Source organism: Oratosquilla oratoria, chromosome 13 (assembly GCF_046742065.1).
Source record: "Oratosquilla oratoria isolate Oo_2021 chromosome 13, ASM4674206v1, whole genome shotgun sequence".
Taxonomy (NCBI): Eukaryota; Metazoa; Arthropoda; class Malacostraca; order Stomatopoda; family Squillidae; genus Oratosquilla; species Oratosquilla oratoria.
Window position 1 is genome coordinate 48491142 of NC_134789.1, and position 17500 is coordinate 48508641.

Sequence of the window (17500 nt, forward strand, 5' to 3'; positions counted from 1 at the left end):
ATTGATAGCAGTGCTTCTCCGTATATTGACATCTTTTATTTTCGCTTTTTTATAATGATGTGCCTAATTGCACAGTGATTTTTTTTCCTCATATCCCCATAATTTACTTCTGATCTTATATGCCATGTCGTATTTTCCTTCCTGCCCTCATAAGTTATCTTTGTGTTTGTATCTTGTTTTGTTTTCGGTTTCTGTGTCCATGTTGTCTTCGATTTTATATCACATATGGTCATTCTCTTTGTTCCTTTAAGTTACCTCTGATCTTGTGCTTTACATTATCTTCTGTCCCCATAAACCACCTCTGATTTCATTCACCATTTCCTTCCATCATCATTACATTTTATACTATCTTCTTTCTGTTAGCATAGGTTATTTCTAATTCTGTATTTCACATTGGCTTCTCTCTATCCCCATGAGCCTTTCTGTTTTATATATTTCATTTCGTTCCTTTCTGTACTTATAGATTATTTCTGGCTTTATATCCCACAATCACTTTTATTTTGCCGTCATAAGGTATTTGATTTCATATCCCATGTTTTCCTTACTTACTACATATTCTAGTCAATTTTCTTTATTTTCATAACGAAATCACTGAGCGCCACTTACGGCTAAAACACTAGTTTACTGAAATTAATTATTTGTGTATCAATATGTAATCTGATTTATATAGATATGTTCTATGGCGCATTTTTTTTTTTTTTTTTTTTTTTTTTGCCTTTAGTTCCTATATCCTCATCTTTCACCTGCTCTTTTTCTTTTGATTTGATTTCCATTTTATAAATTGTTTTTCATCATCATCTTTCTGTCCCTTAAGGGGCATTTAGACGGCCAAATGGTTTGACAAACCCGGTTTGTCAAACAAGTGTTTGAAGTGATGTTTGACCGTGTGAATAGGGTATTTGGCTGTCAAACACGTTCGACAAACGTGTTTGACGACCAAATAACCCATTCACATGGTCAAACATCACTTCCAACACTTGTCTGACAAACCGGGTTTGTCAAACTGTTTGACCGTGTAAATGGCCATTTATTCTTCTTGGGTATTTCAAGTATTTGATCATCCTCTTTCTGTCCTTTATTCTTCTTGGATATTTCAATTCAATTTTGCTCTGCTTGGAATACCTTTCTTCAATAAATTCCCCAGTATTTTTTTCTTTTTTCATACACTATCTTTCTCCTTTACTTTATTGTTGCTTCTTTGTCTGTTCAGTAATCTTCCAGTTACCTTCTTCATTTTTTAACTTTATCAAATATTTATTTTCTCTTCCTTCTAGGTTCTGTTTCAATTGTTCATTCATTCCTCCTTTTACTTATTTCTATTCCCCCCCTTCCTTTTCCAATACTTTTACCCATTTTCTCTCGTGTCATTGCCTTCCACTCTCTCCCTTTCCTGTTTATCTTCCTTTCTTTTACCTACATTTTTGTTTTATCTCGACCCTTAAACTTCTTCTGTAGTTTCGTATATTTGAGTACAACTTTTCAAGCCTTTCAACTGAGTGAAATACTTTAAGAGTTTTATTTCATCTCAGGACAGGTAGTCTCTGTCCTGAAGGACGGGGGAAAAGGATAGGCGGGAAAAGGATAGGGAAAAAAAAGGGAAAAAAGATAAGAAAAGAAAAGGATAGGAAAAAATAATAGGAAGAATAGGGAAAAAGGTAAAAAAAAATATAGGAAAATAAATAGAAAAAAGTAGAACAAAATAAAATGAAAGGGAAAAATGATGAGGGGGGGGGGAAAGGATGGAAAAAAAAAAAAAAAATGGGAAATTGCTGTTGATGCTCCTGCGGGATGGACGTCGGAGAGGATCACCTTCCCGCCACTCTTCACTTTGCCAAATGATCTGCCTACTGAGTTATCTATTTATTTTTTCACTCATATGTTTATTTATTAATTTATTTGATAAAAAAAATCGCTTATTTGCATATTTATCTATCTATCTATCTATCTATCTATCTATCTATCTATCTCTCTCTCTCTCTCTCTCTCTCTCTCTCTCTCTCTCTCTATATATATATATATATATATATATATATATATATATATATATATATATATATACATATATATATACATATATATATATACATATATATATATATACATATATATATATACATATATATATATACATATATATGAGAGAGAATGCGGGTGGGGAAGGGCAAACGAAGATGTGTTAGGAATAGAGTTTATTGCCCTAACGTTGCGACCAACTTGGTCTTCTTCAGAGGACTACAGCATTACAGACGGATCACAATTCTTATATTCGTCTGTAATGCTGTAGTCCTCTGAAGAAGACCAAGTTGGTCGCAACGTTAGGGCAATAAACTCTATTCCTAACACATCTTCGTTTGCCCTTCCCCACCCACATTCTCTCTCATTTGTCTGAAATAATCTTAAATATATATCTATATCTATATCTATATCTGTATCTATATATATATATATATATATATATATGTATCTATCTATCTATTTATCTGCATACAGGTAAAAACAACGGTCAGTGTAGACGTGTCATCTATTTTCACAATTATCTTCGTATTGTAGATTTTTAAGTTATCTTCTTAGCTTACTTTTACATACACCTTGATATATGAGAAGCTTCTCTCAAGTAAATAAAACACTTGGCGTTAGTCAAAATAAAATATCTTTATATAATCATTACTGATGTGGTCACAAACAGCCACACAAAATAGTGTATTGGAAGACACATTGACCTGATAAGTGAAGAAGGAGTTAACTGAGATGAGTTTAGCCCTTCAAAAAACAATGAGACCACAAACAGTTGAAATGAATAGCCTTTACGGAAATGACTGAAGTTGTGACACTGCACAATGGGTTCGTCGAGATTATCTACATTTGAATAATGGAGGTTTCCCTCATCTACGTGAAATTTTATAACGTTCACCAAACGGAAATCACTAATGGTGGGGACATTTATCGATGAATTAACTGTGCCTCCCTTGGTACGGCATCGTCGTCGTAGCGGCAGCGTCGTCGTCGTCGTCGTCGTCGTCGTCGTCGTCGTCGTCGTCGTCGTCGTCGTCGTCGTCGTCGTCGTCGTCGTCGTCGTCGTCGTCGTCGTCGTCGTCATCATCATCATCATCATCATCATCATCATCATCATCATCATCATCATCATCATCATCATCATCATCATCATCATCATCATCATCATCATCATCATCATCATCATCATCATCATCATCATCATCATCATCATCATCATCATCATCTCCTCGCCGTCGTCGTCGTCATCATCATCAGCATCATTATTATTATTATCATTATTATTATCATTATTATTATTATTATTATTATTATTATTATTATTATTATTATCATTATTATTATTATTATTATTATTATTACTATTAACATTATTATTATTTAATCATTACTATTATCATTATCATTACTATTATCATTATCATTACTATCACTATTAATATTTCTATGAGCAAAAGAATCATGGAATGATTTCCAACAGGCATGTAAAACCGTCATTTGATTTTGATGTATGAACATATAAAACAGTGATCAAGGCATCAACAGCATTTAATTACCATCTGGTATTGCTCTACCTCGTCATTATTTTCTTTCCTTCATTTTTTACTTATTATAATGCACTAGTTTCTCTTCATGGTTCTCTTTATTCTTTCCTTTTCCTCCTTAATTCATTACGCTATTCGTTATCCTTGATGTTGATTCCTAGCCCTCCAAGGCTGGTCGTAGCGATAATCAATAAAATAATTAGCTGTAATTGTAATTGATAAAGCCAATCAACTTTATGACCTTCGTCTTCGTCTACTCATAACGTGTTGTGGACTTGTATCAGTGGAAACTGAAGACCATCAAGCTACTACCGCTAATACCAACACCTTTGTCACCACTACTATCACCACCACCTCAATTACTATCACTCTCGTTCCTACTGTCACTGTCACTATCGTTATTGCTGTTACTATCACTATTACTATCATTCACTATCATGTTAATACTATGATGAACATCAATATCAACTTCAGCATCATCAACATCATTATCAAAATTACCATCGTCACTATAACTATCATTAAGATAAAAATCGTTTGATTGAAGTAATGGATAAGATTAAAACCTCTGAAGAATGACCAGTTTATCTTCGTTTGAATAAAAATCTGAAGAAAGTAGAGGACATTTGCTAATTATTCTAATACTAATGTTCGTAATCCTTTCCGTACCAGATGGCACTTTTTCATACATTCCAGTTGCCACCATAAGAACACAAAAATGGAGGAGACTGCGGGAGACCTTAAGTCCTACACTGGGTAGTTCTATGTCCCTTACCAGCTGTCATCTCTATCCATAAAGTTATCTAATCTTTTCTTAAAACAATCGATTATGTCATCGCTCATGTGTCCCTTACTATAATCCCTATCCATAAAGTTAACTAAGTTAACTAGCTTTCTCTTAAAACAATCAATTGTTTCATTGCTCACTACATGGTCACCTTCTCCATCTGTCTCGTGGTATATGATAACGAAAGAGTCTTAGATTACCTTCATTGACCCTGTCTGTGTTACATGGCGTTTTCCCTAACATTCTGATTACACCACGACTAGTTTCTTCATCTCAAGCGCATCACTGGTGGTGTAATGGGAAGCGTGCTGGTCTCGTATTCGCTTACTTATGGGTTCAAATCCTGCACTCTTCTCCGATTATTATCAATGAATGTTCCCTTCCCTTACAGTCCTGCCTCCTGGGATAAACTCCACACCTTCGTGGTACACCATCTGCCGTGGAAGCGGTAAGAATGACTGTCAACAAATATAGCATATCCAGCAACCCCAGTATATGCATGACCACCAACCCTTCAGGAGAGAAACTACTTTCAGTGGTGATTATGATTTGGTTTAACGTCGCGAACTCCCCTCATCAGGAGGCTAGAACGGTGCCTCTTACTGAAGACTTTGTATCGTGGAAGTTAATAAACCATGCCCTTGGCTCAACCCGCTGGTGGCAGGGTTCAAACTACCGTCACCTCGACCTCTGCCACAACCGGCAACGCTCTAACTCGCTCGACCACCGAGTGTCCAGTGATAACGTTAAGGGCCATTTACACAGTCAAACTGTTTGTCAAACCCGGTTTGTCAAACAAGTGTTTAAAGTGATGTTTGACCGTGTGAATGGGCTATTTGGTTGTCAAACAAGTCTGACAAACGTGTTTGATAGCCAAATACTCCATTCACACGATCAAACATCACTTTTAACATTTGTTTGACAAACCGGGTTTGACAAATCGTTTGACCGTGTAAATGGCCCTTTAAATGTAAAATCACAAATCTTTTTCCAATACCATGAGGTACACAGTCTGTAATATCTTTACCTAAAATTCATCAGCAACGAATCCTCACCCTTCCTTCCTCCCTGTCATTAACTCCCTTTCCTTGTTCAAGTATGACACAACGGAAGCCTAACCAGTAACAAACCTGCTGGTTAATCAAAATACTTGAACGACTCTTCTTAACTTCTGTCTTACATCGAATTTCCCTGAGAGCTTTTAACTTTTTTCCGTTAATTCGTTTACACTATGTTCTTCAATTTTCTTTCCTGTACACTAGTTTACATATCAATTTGGTCATAATAATTTCTTAAATCCAGTTTTCTTTTTCATAATTCATTTTCCTTGTCCCTTGTTTTTCTCAGCCCGTTGTACCTTTTTTAATAGGCTTGTTTCTCTGTTCATTCTTCTTAATCGTATTACAGAATTTCCAAGATTTTTGCAACAAGAATTCTATGTAATAAAACTGCTCTCTTACTCTTTTGAACTACTTATATCCTTTTTTTTTTCTTAGACAAATATTCGCCTTTCGTTTCTACCATATATTTTTCTACCTGTTTGCTTTTAAAGTTCAGACTTTCAGTTCTACATAAATATAAATTTTAATCATCTCATTCCCCCTTTTCATTGTGGAAGACCTTTATGGTCTGAGAAATAGCTTCCGTATTCAAATAAAAAATGTCTTGATCTGATGTCTAATCTCCAATATTTTATCATAGTGAGCTTATCCATGAATTGTACATCCTGCAATGAGACTGCAATTATAAACCAACGATTACTGCTATTGTAGGCATACAAAATTTTATGAATTTATACGAATACATATACATACTACTTACTTGCTTATGTCGGTGCGTCGGTGATCGACGACAGTGCTCCGGTGAGTTGAGATGGTGTGAGTGTAGTTGGGTGGTGATGAGGTCTTTGTTGCTGATGCCAATGAGGGTGATAGAGGAGCCCAGTTCTTGGTCCACATATCTTCTCACATTCCGGGAAACTCATATCTGGATCAAATGGATAAACTCTATTCATACACACAGACACACACACACACACACACACATACATACATACATACATACATACATACATACATACATACATACATACATACATACATACATACATACATACACACACACACACATACATACATACATACATACATACATACATACATACATACATACATACATACAATACATACATACATACATACATACATACATACATACATACATACATACATACATACATACATACATACATACATACATACATACATACATACATACATACATACATACATACATATATATATATACATACATACATACATACATATATACATACATACAGGTTAATATCTTTAAGAGAATTTATAATACCACAATTGAGATCACTTTAACAACAAAGCAAACGGGAAGTAATGGCCACAAAGTATCAGGGCCTAAATCAGTTCTAGCAAACAGAAACAGTTCTGCCAATCCCTTAGACATTGAAGGGAATGAACAGAATAAAAGTATCACAGAGACGACGAACTATATTATATTTGAATGGTTTAAAGACTCGTTTGGATAAGCACTTAAATCTGCTAAATGGTTATTTAGTTTCCATTTCCACTTGCCTGTTTCTGGGTTTGGTTATTAGGACATTCTACATTTAACCTATATAGAGTTTAACCCCCTGATTTATATCTGACTTGCCCGGAGTGTGGTAGGATATGTGGTTCAAGAATTGGGCTCCTCCGTTACCTCCTTTGGAATCAGCGACAAAGACCTCTAAGGCTCGTTTAACGACATATCGACTTTTCGCCGTTCACGACACGACGTCGTTCTCTCAAATATCCATGGGTGTCTATGGACGTTTTCACACGTTCACGGCCACGACCACGTTTGAAAGTGTCCATGAACATCTACGGTTATTTGAGAACACGTTGTCATGTCGCGGACGGCGCAAAGCGAAAAGTCTGTACTTGTGAAACCGGTCTATATGTTCCAGAACCCGTTTTCTATCGGTAGGTATTACGGAAGTGAATGAAATGGCCCGACATTAACTAGAATAAAGTCATACAACCCAAACTGTGAGGAGTTAATATTTCTCACATCAATTGTAACAGCAATGGATTAACAATCAATTAAATCCAAATGATTACACAAAACAATGTGAGACACGGAGCATGGAAATGACTCAAGAATCAAATACTTTTCGTCGATTATATGTAAATGAAAAAGTGAAATTGAATAAGAGGGGTGAAGAGGCCAAGAACTTTTCATATCGTTTCCAGGAAGGCTTTTCAACGCATCAAAAGTGTTAATGGTCAAGAATGTATCCTTTTCTGAATGCAATTCAGGATCATCCTAAAGAAATATGTTGATATTTATATAAAGACATTTTTTCCTTTGGGTTTTCAGACGCCTTAGATGTTGATGCAAAAAGCTCAAAAGGATAAACTGGTGAGCAGAGACCAACGGGAGCTTTCAGGAGCTTCAATGTAGTTTTTGTCTTGTTTGGACTCCCGATTACTTTAAGTTACAATCTGTAGAAGGACAAGACAACACGTCGATCGGAAGGAAGCGTGTCGATCAGAGGAAGGCGAGTGAGAGAGAAGAAATTTACCAAATATATAATTCCTTTTGTACTGGATAACGCTTTCCCTTTGCTTCTATATAATGGATACGTGTGTGCATCCGTGTATGTGTGTATGCGTGCGTGCGTGTGTGTGTGTGTGTGTGTGTGTGTGTGTGTGTGTGTGTGTGAGTGAGCGTGTGTGTGTGTGTGTGTGTGTGTGTGTGTGTGTGTGTGTGTGTGTGTGTGTGTGTGTGTGTGTGTGTGTGTGTGTGTGTGTGTGTGTGTGTGTGTGTGTGTGTGTGTGTGTGTGTGTGTGTGTGTGTTTTGAAACAGGTCTAACCACATACCAAAAAATCGACAGAGCCCATCCTACATAGACGCATTTAGGCAATCACAACCCACTCAAGCTTCCCACGGTGAACAAAGTCCCCTTTTTATACAAAACGTGGATGGGAGTTGTTCGCCTTTCGTCAGTCGAAATAGCCATTACTTGCAGGGTAGGCCTAAGGCCGGAGATCCCCAGGGATTTGGGGACCAAGTGGAATAGAAGGCGTCACACGCAGTTAGGTGTGTGTGTGTGTGTGTGTGTGTGTGTGTGTGTGTGTGTGTGTGTGTGTGTGTGTGTGTGTGTGTGTGTGTGTGTGTGTGTGTGTGTGTGTGTGTGTGTGTGTGTGTGTGTGTGTGTGTGTGTGTGTGTGTGTGTGTGTGTGTGTGTGTGTGTGTGTGTGTGCGCGCGCGCTCGAAGAGGGGAAGGGTAGTCTTGTGGTCTTCCCTGTTGAAGACGTGAGGTTTTTAAGCTGATGTATTTTGCTCTGAGTTCTGGTAGCTCGCCCACAGAAGACGACCAGTATTTAACGCCTAAGGTGGTTCATCTCGTTAACTGAAATGGGTAAAATCTATCCAGAGTGACTTCAGGTAGCTTGAGCGTATTATATCTGTTAGGAGATATTCATCTGGGTCGGTATGTCCTATCTTTACTGAGATTGGGATTAAATTTCATTACGTTTATTTAAGTGTACAGTATAAATAATATAGCTGGTTGCGGTAGCTGAATAGCATTTCCTTTGCTTTTTTTTTTACTTGTCATATTGATATTATCGTACATATCGTACTTTAGAACAGTCTCCCTCTTTTTTGTATTTTCACTCATATTTTTCGAACAAATTGGTCGTGAAAGCTGCTTCCAATATACTGCTTCAGTCCGGGTCACATTTCGGCATTTTACACGAAAAGTTAAGAGCTTTGGCACAGCCAGCAGAAGGATTTATTTTTTTATTTTTTATTATTCAATCTTTTCGATACGATGTTGCCAAATCTGTCCAGATTAACTACCAAACGATTTCATTCAGCTGAGGAGCCAGACTAAATAAAATGGAATATGAATTAATGGAAATCCCATATACCGCAGACCTGATCCCCGTTGCTGAATCAAATTGTTATTAACAAGACGATAATATATAAATCAACCTGTATAGTTCAAGGGACCAATTCTGTGACTGTGGAATGGCTTCCCTCAAGATGACGTAAGCCATAGAGGCTAGAATAAAGCCGAAGGTAACGGTTTAACCCAGATGACTTAACAAAGAACACGGAAGGATTTTACTCAGATAAGTGAGGTAGTCTGCCCGGTATGCTGAACACACGAAAAAAGTTCAAAGAGAAATATAATGACTGACAGCTGAGTTAAAAAATAAATAGTTTCATGACAAGTGATTTTTGAGGATGGGGACCCCAGACTGAAGAAGTTTTCATTAGATCGAGACCCAATCATGCAGGAATTCCTTCCTTCAAAAGTAACAAACCATTTTTCCTTAACCAGAACTCACCATAATTCACCATCCCCCTACCACGCGATGGTAAGTGAAAAACCCCTTGTAAGTTAGTTAGTTAGAGGGTAGGATAGATAAGATGGGGGAGAGGAAGGGAGAGGGGATAGGGGATTTAGTGGAAAGAGAGAATGAAATGGAAGGAAGTAAAAGTTATGATAGATGTGGGGCACACTTGCTCGGTTAGTTTATAGTCTTTGTAAGGCAAAACCCTAGTCATTTATATACCAATACTGGTTAGCCCCCCCGCCTGGCCAAATCTTTCGGGAACCAACGACGCGACATAGCCCGCAGCGGATCCCGGGAATCAAACTCACGACCACCTGTTCATAAGTTCGGCACGGTATCCACTGAGCTACCGCGCGGCGCATTAACTAGAACAAAATAAATGAATTGCATCATTGGTAAAATGTCAGGCATTATTTGTTTTCCTTAACACCTTCACGAATATGACATTCTTTGTTTCATTTTTACTCAAGTTAGGCGATTTTATTTAACTGACAGGTTGACCCAGGAAGGTCAGTGGCTTTGATATCGAGATCTTCACTTCAAGCATCTGCCTCTTAATTGGATAAAATCGTTTAACATATTTAGCTGTGTTAAGTGAGTTAATTCCGTTCCGTATCGGGTGGTGCTTTTACTGGGATTTTTGGTACCACAAGACTATTTCATCCATCCCCCATAACATCTCAATAGTCAAAGAGTAACAGCGAATCACAGGGGTGGGCAACCTTTTTTAAGTGCGAGTGCCAAAATCATCCAAATCTTTGATACAAAAATTTCCCGCTAGCCAACGGAGTGAAATTGTAAGCCTATAGGCCTACACAAGTATTGGCCCCCTCCCTTCACCTCCTAGGGCCCTAATCCGCCAACCAGCTAGCATGCAGTTACCAATGGTCATACAAAAGAAGTCTGAGATTGATTAGTTATTTCATTAAGGGTTTCGCGTGCCGGAAAAGGCCGTTAGTGTGCCAACTTATGCACGCGTGCCAAAGGTTGCCCACCCCTGGCCTACCACAGCTATTCACTTCCATGGTGGATAATTCTCTTTATTTTGTTCTGTCTAACAGTAGACTACTTCATTCATCTCCTTGGAATTCGTTCGATAACGAAGAGTATATTGAGACACAACTACAACCGATCTTGAAAAATACAACTTTCAACGATGCTGTGTTTGGAATTTCGAAATTGTCATTTATTTGCAACACATTTTTAAATCTACAGAATATATTCAACCCGCAATATTTCCCAACGGAGGGATTGCCTTGTTCACTGGTTTCCACACGAAACATACGCGTACAAAATGTTTTGATGATCAGAGTTAGTATTCCTTTCATAATGCTATTTTGAATATCAATGTTGAGACCATTTTGTATACGTAGCATCGCATATCACCGTTAATAAATAATTGAAAAGTGTGGAGTATTTCCATTTTGTGATGCTTATTGTATGTTTCAGTCTATTAAAGTGCTTGCGGTGGCTACATGAATTTTGTAATCATTAAAATAAGTTTCAAATTGTCCGTTAGCAGTTAGCAATCGAAATATATAGTTTCACTTACTCAACTCTTTCTTTCGTCCGACTGTGGTGTTAGTTGTGATTTACAAATGTGTTACTATATTTCTCACCAATGACTTATGCTTAATCCTTAGCAGGTAATGATTTCTCTAAACTAGAAAAAGGTCATATGTTTTTGAATAGGATAGATCATCTGAATATTCTGGCTGGAATACTTGACATTTAAGGAGTTAAAAAAATAATAATAATTGGTGATACACTTATTCATGTATTCCCATTTACGCATTTATTCAATGTTTTATTTGGTTATTTACTCGTTTATCTCTCCAAAATCAAGCAAAAAAAAAAAAAAAAAAAAAAAAAGGAAAGACAGGAAAAGAAAACATTTCTATATTCTTTGATTAAGTGTTTATCCAAATAAATTTTGAAATTTCAATCGTATTACATTCAATCACCTCGGCAGGAACCCTATTCTATTCATTGACGATAAAGTTTAGTGAAATTGTTTCTACCTTCCTCAGTCTAGATGAAATCTGCTTCCTGACAGTTTGAAGCCATCACTTTTCTTCATTTTATTATTTGATGTGTAAATATTATATATATATATATATATATATGTGTTTATATATATATATATGTATATATATAGATATGTCTATATATATATATGCATATTTACATATATATATGTATATATATATGTATACATATATATATATATATACTTATATATATGTATATATATATGTATATATATATATGTATATGTATATATATATATATATATATATATGTATATATATATAATATGCTTAAAATTGGCAGTTTGCCGACAAGATTGACGAGATAAACACCATATGAGGATGGAGCCTTTATTTGTACGACGTTTCGCTTATTACAGCTTTTTCAAGTACAAGTACTTGTACTTGAAAAAGCTGTAATAAACCAAACGTCGTACAAATAAAGGCTCCGTCCTCATATGGTGTTTAACTCGTCAATATATATAATAAAACCACTAGGAAAATAAAATGAAAGGTGACCGAACGTTTTCGTCTATTTAAGACATTTCGAAAATGTCTTCATAAACGAAAACGTTCGGTCACCGTTCTTTTCATTTTCCAAGTGGTTTTATTATTATTATCATTATTATAATATATATATATTTATATATATATGTATGTGTATATATTTATATATATGTATATGTATGTGTATATATATATATATATATATATATATATATATATATATATATATATATATATGCGTAAGTAACCACTAGGAAAAGTAAACTAACGAAGCAGAGCGCTTTCATATAATTACATCTTCAGTGCAGATACAAAGAAGGAATTATAAAATGAAGAAACAAGGTACAGAATATATGACATAGTGAAGAGGGCATTCGGAGAGGTAGTGGAAGAAGTACACGTGACGGACGTTTGGACCGTCCTGGTAACCAACAAGTATGGGACAACTGCTCATAATTTATATTACAATTTAAACAATTTTGAAATTTCATGAGAAATAAAACTATCTAATTTGTACAGACCTTGATGAAGGTTTTCCTTTATCCCCTTACTAGGTTTGAACAAACTGCATTCAGTTGAATTTCTCTCTGTGGTGCTGTTGTTATATGAAATGACTCTAGCGTTATTCCAGTCAACTGGTTTGTTAAAATTGTTCACGTGAATGAATATAACTGCTTGATTGGTTTCCCTCTTTAAAGTATTTCTTGGGTTGATTGATTTGTGTTTTGAGTTCTTTAGCACTTTGACCGACATAAAACTGATTACATGATTTGCATGGTATTTTCTACACACACCCTTTATCACTATTGACAGAATTATTTATGAGCAGTTGTCTTACAGTGTTCTTATTGTTAAAAACTACATTAATGTTAAATTTACGTAATATATTTGGAATATTTTGCAGGTTCTCTTAGTACTGTAGAATTAGCAAGTTATTCATATTGAAAGTTTGAGTTGAACATTAATGTAGTTTTTAACACTAAGAACACTGTACGACAACTGCTCATAAATAATTCTGTCAATAGTGATAAAGAGTGTGTGTACAAAATACCTTGCAAATCATGTAATCAGTTTTATGTTGGTCAGACTGCTAAAACACTCACAACACGAATCAATCAACACAAGAAATACGTTAGAGAGGGAAACCAATCTAGCAGTATATTCAACCACATGAACCATTTTAACCACCCAGTTGACTGGGATAACGCTAATCACATACAACAACATAACAGAAAGAATTTTAATTGAATGCAGTTTGATCAAATCTAGTAAAGGGATAAATGTTAATCTTCATCAAGGTTTGTACAAATTAGATAGTTTTATTTCTCATGAAATTTCATTTTTTTTTTAAATTGTAATATAAATTATGAGCAGTTGTCCCATACTTATTGGTTACCAGGACGGTCCAAACGTCCGACACGTGTACTTCTTCCACTACCTCTCCGAATGCCCTCTTCACTATGTCATATATTCTGTACCTTGTTTCTTCATTTTATAATTCCTTCTTTGTATCTCCACTGAAGATGTAATTATACGAAAGCGCTCTGCTTCGTTAGTTTACTTTTCCTAGTGGTTACGTACGCATTTGTGAACACACGCTCCTAGTGTTTTTATTGCATATATATATATATATATATATATATATATATATATATATATGTGTGTATATTTATACATATATATATGTCTCCACTGAAGACGTAATTATACGAAAGCGCTCTGCTTCGTTAGTTTACTTTTCCTAGTGGTTACGTACGCATTTGTGAACACACGCTCCTAGTGTTTTTATTGCATATATATGTATATATATATATATATATATATATATATATGTGTATATTTATACATATATATATTCATTTATCGATCTATTTATTTACTTGTGTATTCTCCTGCAGCTGGCCTGTTGGAGAAAATGTGTGAGCTTCAGACGCCGTTGTTGAATGAGGAAGTGTGCAATGACATTAAGACTGATGCTTCTGGTCAAAGACATTCAAGAATACCCCATGGAAAGCAGCAGCTGAGTCGAAAGAAGATTTTTTTAAACAAAAAATCTGATGCCTTGATGCCTTTGCAGGAGGTATTTTTTTTACATAACTTATTAAAAGATTTATGTTCAAAAGTTAATGAATTGCTTTGTACATTCAAGTAAATTTTATGAAATTATTTAAAAAAAGTTTTGATTTTTCAGAGACTTACTTTGTGTGGACCTTTGCACGGAATATGGATAACTTGAGGATTTTGGTCTGAGTAAATAACAGACGATTTTATTAGGCCCTTTTGAAGACTTTGTTCTGGCTAACGACAGGTAATTCTATTCAGCTAACAACAACCCCTAAACCATGCAGGGTTAATATTAAGACAACCCATTTTACTACTTGTTCAAGTGAATTCGAAAGTTCTTACAAGATTTCACTTTTTCATATACGTGCCTGCTATCATTAGAAACTCTTGTGCAGATGTTGCTCTCAAGCATAATATCTTTTAATCAAAGCTGAGTTGCCACCAAACTCCTTGGGGTGTTTGTACTTTTAAAATGATATTTGATTAGCCTTCACGGTATCGGATGGTAATTTTTTATTTATATTTTGGTTTTGCCTTGCGACACTGCCTCTGACCCAGGGCAATGGACAAGGTGCAGGGATGACCCGTCATCCAGGAGGTGCTAAGATGGGACGAAGGGTGGAGGGGAGTGGAGTGTATTTAGGGATGGAATGGGTGGGATTTATTTTATGCCCTTTTTCTTTTTGGCAACCTCCCTTGTAAGGGGGAAAAAGCCTTGGTATATGTATGTATGCATGTATGTATGTATGTATGTATGTATGTATGTATGTATGCATGTATGTATGTATGTATGTATGTATGTATGTATGTATTTTATTTTTTATATATGGATGCATGTATGTATGTATGCATGTATGTATGTATGTATGTATGTATGTATGTATGTATGTATGTATGTATGTATGTATGTATTTTGGTTTTAACAAGGTAATCTAGTCACTCCCCTGCCACCCCTCAATACCAAAGGAGTTGTATAATCCACCTTATTTAACCCTTTCGTATCCGACTGTCAATTTTTCTTTATACTGTTTACTATCAGGCTATTCTTTACATCCCCGTGGATCCCTCTCCTCTCTGTAGTGAAGAGGTCGATATTCTCAGTGACTGCTAAATGACAGCAAGTACTCTCGTAGAGTGACGGCTACATAAGGAAACTTGTCATAAATATCATCCTAAGCAAACAAGTATTGCCTGTCGACATTGGAACTTGCGTCTGTGGTCAAGAGGCTGGATAAACAAGTGAATGTGCATTGTGTTTGGTCAGGTGAGTTCGTGCATTCCAGCGTCACTGGGAAAGGTTGTGAATATAATAGGATAAAATTAGAAACTGCAAAATCATAAGTGTTCATTTACATTCCTGACCTCTTCGCCATAGAAGAGGTCTTATAAAAGTGAACAAAATCGCGAAAACCAGAGTGAAGTGTTACTTGATACGAAAGGATTAACTGAGAGTGATTACCTCTTCGCTACCGAGGGAGTGTCACTGAAATGAATAAAATAGCCTGGCGACAGCCAGAATAAAAAAAATAAAAATTACACCCAATATGAAAGTGATTAAATCTTTTGCTGAGGAAACAGGCTTTCTTCAACTAAGCAAAAAGCGTCTAGTCGCAGCTAGATTAAACTCTGAAGTCATAAAATACAGTGAAAGGAGAAATAACACAAGCTTAGATTCTTTTCTTGGATGACGCAGGACCACGTGATGGACAAGGGTGAGGTAATTTCAATGAACTCCGATCATATGAAGGCGCCTTTAGAGTCTGCCTTGACCAACGCCAGATAGATTGGTTTTCCAGCGTTTCTATCCTTGTGGGAAATCTCACGCCGACTAAAGCTAGACGACTTTATTCGACTAAGGTTAAGTATTCATGTAGAAGGAGTAGAGAGGCTTTGAGATTGATATTCATTGCTTTAGAAGCAAAATTGTTGGGGGTCGAAGGGGCTGGACAGAGTTGAATGAAATCGTTTGATTGCAGCTAGGATGAAATTAGAAGTATCTTCGTCAAAGGAAAAGTTAATCGAGATTGGCTTAAGCCCATCACTGGAGGAATACGAGTACAATAGAATTGAATAGTTTTTATTTATTAATTATAGTTTTTATTGATTAATTATAGGTTTTATTTATTAATTATAGTTTTTATTTATATTATTATAGTTTTTATTTATTATTTTATTACTAATATGATTTTTTTTTTTTTTTTTTTTTTTTTTTTTTTATCCGACCTAGATATGGATCAAAAGGTCTCCTGTCGGCATGCTCCGCCTTTGTAATAAAACAGTTTGAAAGCAGCCAGGGCAGGTACTTCGTGGTACGGAGGGGATAACGATTTTAGAAGCACAAACTCACATTAATGAGCAGATTACATAGCTTATATTACAGATTATATAGCTAGATTATATCATATACAGTTGCTGCGTTCACGCTTCACACTATGCGACCCGACTATCCGGTAGCTATTTGTTATTCGTTGATTTCTTCATTCATTTATCAGCTTATTGATTTTCCTTCTCCTTAATGACAAATGCCTGAGTTCGAGTCCTCCATTTGTCGGTGGCTTTTCCTTTTCCTGAGAAATATGGAAACATATAGCAAAGTTAACGACCTAGGTCACGCTTAAGCGCCTCTTGGCGTGAGCTGATGATCTTACACCTTGTTTAAAGATATTGGCTACTAATAGTTTTTGGTAGAGAAAACACCATTTGAGGATGAAGCACTTATTGATTGAACAACGTTTCGCTTGTTTGGGATTTCTCATGTTGAAAAGGTTTCGATGGCGGAACGCTGTACAATCAATAAAGGCTTTGTCTTCAAGTATTATTTTTTCTGCCAAAACCTTACATCTTATTTGACGCTACATCTCCATCATCAAAAAATTTCATGGTTATATAGTGACATGATGGTTTAAATGATTGGATATCTATATAGACGAGTTACATTATAGAAAGTATCTGTAAACTTATTAGAATTTAATGATCCAATATTCAAGAACTATGCATTAGTATATTTTGTATTGTCATACTCAAATACACACAGACTTCCTCCTCTCGGTATGACAGAAATAGTAAATCCTATCAATTCTATTCTATCAAATTGTCTTTTATTTTCGCCTGCAATACTGCACATAAACAGGGAGAAATAGATGTTATTTCTTAGCATTTTTTTTATT